The sequence below is a fragment of the Sorex fumeus genome, unplaced genomic scaffold, assembly GCF_029834395.1.
Source record: "Sorex fumeus unplaced genomic scaffold, SorFum_2.1 ptg000032l, whole genome shotgun sequence".
In the NCBI taxonomy this organism is placed as follows: domain Eukaryota; kingdom Metazoa; phylum Chordata; class Mammalia; order Eulipotyphla; family Soricidae; genus Sorex; species Sorex fumeus.
The window spans coordinates 616,220-620,342 of record NW_026606089.1 but is presented as its reverse complement, the minus strand read 5'-3'; the positions used below and the strand labels follow the sequence as shown (position 1 = coordinate 620,342).

Sequence of the window (4,123 nt, the reverse complement as noted above, 5' to 3'; positions counted from 1 at the left end):
TGCTTATGGAATGGGTGAATTAATATTGTCAAAATGGCAATACTCCCCAAAGCATTGTACAAATTCAATGTGATCCCTATAAAGATACCCATGACATTCTTCAAAGAACTTGATCAAGCACTCCTGAAATTCGAATGGAACAACAAACACCCACTAATAGCTAAAGCAATTCTTGGGGAAAAAACGATGGATGCATCACCTTCCCCAACCTCAAACTCTACTATGAAGTGATAATAATGAGAACAGCATGGTACTGGAACAAAGGCAGAGCCGCAGACCATTGGAAATGGATTGAATATACTGACACACAACCACAAATATATAATCATCTAATCTTTGATAAGGGAGAAAGAAATGTGAAGTGGAGCAAGAGAGTCCTCTTTAACAAACGGTGCAAAAAAAACTGGACAGCTACATGCAAAAAAAAAAAAAAGGCTCAGACCTCTACCTAACACCATGCACAAAAGTCAGATAAAAATGGGTCAAAGACCTCAAAATCAGACCAGAATCCCTCAGGTACATTGAAGACAAGGTAGGCAAATCCCTCCAGGACATTGAAGTTAAAGGTATCTTCAAAAATAACACTCCACTTGCAAAGCAACTGGAAACAGAGATAAACAAAGGGGACTATCTTAAATTAAGTAGCTTATGTACTTCAAAAGAAACAGTGACCAGAAGCACAGACTCTGCCATGTGGGCAAGATACTCACAGAAGCCTACCAGGTTCTCTGAGAGTGAGAACTGGACAATAAGAGTTGTTATCTTATCAACAATATCCAATCTCTGGATCTTGGCCATTGATGGGATTACATGGCTCCAGGGGCTGTTCCTGGTTGTAACACTTAGCTACTAGAAGATCGGGGATCTGGATGGAGGGGGCCCAGTCTTGATCTTAGCAGCCTTGGAGATCACATCCCCCTGTCCCGCACACCTGGGTTCTGTTGAAGTACACGGGGCTTAGGTTTATCCAATTGCACCCATCACAGTGCTCCCGAGTCACTTCCATTACTTTGTCTGTCTGTAACCACTTCTATGCTCTCTGCCCCAACCAATTTGTAAGGTCTCATCCTTCTTAGACACTGAAGCTGTACTGTAAGTTATTGCCTTCCTCCTCTCCTTATGTCTTTTGAGCAGTTTAACTTAATGCAATGTTCTTTTGTATAGATACAGGAAGACAATTAATTAATATGCTTTGTAACTTAGGAATTGATTGGCTTTGAATATTATTCACTCCTGGGCTTCTGTCTTCTCAACTTAAGCCTCAGTTGCCCTCACTTCCTAGCACCCCAAGGGCAGGGTCCCGACATGGGACTGGATGTTACCAGGGCAAGCCGGTAAGTTATGGGCTAACCTGGCATCGCAATGGGCCAGGCCAAGGTGCCACGATTCTTAACTATAAGTTAAGAGGTTGATCATAGGCAAATGATGTCATGATCCAAAAGTAACGACAACACTAGGGCCCTGCTGCTAGGAATAGGAAAGATATCTTGCCTGAGCACTGCAGTCTGAGATCGAGATGACCCTAGGAGAGCAATTCTACAAGCTCAAAGTATTTCTTACTGTGTCCATACAAAATGATTAATATTATATATGCTTATATGTTGGTTGGACAAGGAGAGGAGAAAGACCTCCTATAAGCTGTTTTCCTGTGTGTCCTGACTAGCTTGGATGAAACTGCTTTCTCCCCTTCAAACTGCCTTTGTTAGGGCGCAGATCGTGATCTCCCTTTAAAGACAAAGAGACTCCAGAGACTGCAAACATCAAGCAAGGTTTATTGTAAGACTGGCTAGCCAGGGTCAAGCCGCCTACACAGACACGCAGGTCAGTTAGGTGAGGCAAGACCCCGAACTTCTTCAAAGGGGATCTTATATAGGCCTTCACTGGCCGTTACAGCAAAGCCTGCGCATTTCATAGCCAATAGATTTGTAACAACATATGCTTTCTTAACCAATCCAATTAAGGGTAAATCACTTCTTAGCCTATAGTTTAAAGATCAGCATTTTGGGTTGGTGCCTAGGAACTGACAGGTTTTTAAGGCAGTCCTGGGTCTTGCAACATGGATCTTGTGAGAGACATCCGGTTATCTGGTCTGACCCCCACCCTTCCAGTACCTGTATCTGAATTCCTTGCTCAGGGGCAGAAAAACCAGTTATTTTGCAGTGCAGGCTCCTATAAAGCGGATCTGAAAAAGCTTATCTAGACCTGTTTCTTGAAAAACAAGTTATTTTGCAATGCAGGTTCCTATTAAGCTAAGCTAAATTAATTCTGGTGGTAGTCCATTTTGGGCCTGTCCCTTACACCTTCAGTAAATGATTTCAGTATACTGAGACAGTTTTCCTTTTCTTTCAGAAACCTAGCTGGTCTTAGATCTGCAGATATCAGGTGCTAGCCAGGACTGATCTTTGGGATGTAGATTCCCAGCTCTAGCCAGGCTGGTCTTTGGGATGCAAATCAAGGTGGTTGCAGCTTGTGAAAGTGCTTGTGGAAGGTTTCAGTTTGGCTTTGTATCTTCTTTCCTGAGGCCAGTATTACTACTGGCCTACTGATGTAAGGAAACAATGTGGATGTAAAGAAACAATATATGGTTTGCTGCCTCAATGTTCTTTCTGTAACTCCTTTTGATGACATCACTGTAATGCCCCTTTTAGAGGTTCTATGATCTATATAAGGGGATCTTCCTGGATCTCAGTGCCAGCATGTGCTTGAGGATTCCTGAGGCCTCTATGACATACATCTCTTCCATGTAATAACCTGCTGCTTCATGACCAACGAGCCTGACCCCCGTTTCCTTCCATCTCCTGACCATCGCCATCGACCTCCGTGGAGTGGGGAAACGGCCTGACCGCCAGCCTTTTATTTTTTGTGTGTTTACACAGGTTCTGCTTCCACTTCCTTCATGCATGAGTCTCCTTCAAGATTGGGCAGAGTGGTCTTAAGCGTACCTATGGCTGGTTGCAGAGGTCTTCAGCTGTCGGGGCTCTACTCAGGGCAGTGAGGGAAATTCACCCCTTCCCGTCCAAGGGGCCCCGGTAAGGAAAGCCAGGTGCGGGGTCAGGAGCCTGTCGTTTTAGACATATTTGGAATTAATTTTAGATCTAAAAGTACTTATGTGCTTAGTAATAAATTACTATACACTTATCAATCACCTCAGAGACCCCACTCTGCTTAGAGAACTAGATTTTTAAATACAGGGCTGTTTTGCCTGTGTGTCATGACTGAGAATCACTCTCAGTAGATATGAAACTCACTATACACAAAGATGCACACAGGCTACTTTGAGTCATCTGTGTTGTTAATGTGTGTTGGCCATTAAACTTCACTGAGACCCCTTTATCTGTCCTTTACAGGAACCTCATGAGTCTCACCTTCCATTCAAGTTGTACTTGTAATAAGGTGGAATGAAATCATCAATATTCTCCTCACCTCTTCCTTCAGGAGAAAAATCCTACTTACATTCAAGGTGGTCAAATTGCAGACAACACCATCCACCTTTTCCTGGAGATGTACACGGGACTGAGGTGACAACAGCAAAAGGCTCTAGTTTAATGGTTTTAATGAAGGTTTCAGGGAAGGGCATTAAAGAAGACTCATATACCATCTTCCAAAAGAATTATTTTGTAAAACTGATGCCTTGGGTATGGTAAAAGATAATATGGTAAAAACCATATTTTTCTTTCTAGGACATTAAAGTTCTAAATCTAACTATTCAAGCTGCTTTGAAATACATTCCTTGATTTGGAATCACTGTCTGACATAGGAGTGTGTAAGGACAACACTCAAAGTAATAAGAAGAGAAAAATATGGAAAAATTAACTCATACTATGTTTTGTAACATATATACTAAAATTGAAATGATACAGAGATTAGCATGGTCCTTGCACAGAGATGACATGCAAACTTGTAAAGTGATCCATGTTTTTGTTGCAAGAAGAATTAACAGGGCGACTTTAAGCTAAGAAAATCCACACAAGTACAAAAATTCTACATAAAGATAGCACAAATCCCCATCACAACAATCTCCTCAATGTCAGTGGACTAAATGTGCCAATTCAAAGGCACAGAAAGGGAAGATGAATTAGAAAACTGAACCCAACATTCTGCTGCCTGAAGAAACACTTCTGAA

General features: G+C 42.0%; 1 pseudogene; it reads left to right on the top strand.

Annotated features, from left to right (window-relative positions):
- Positions 1–3,821: 3,821 nt before the first annotated feature.
- On the top strand, positions 3,822–3,920 carry LOC130025826 (uncharacterized; annotated as a pseudogene).
- Positions 3,921–4,123: the final 203 nt, after the last annotated feature.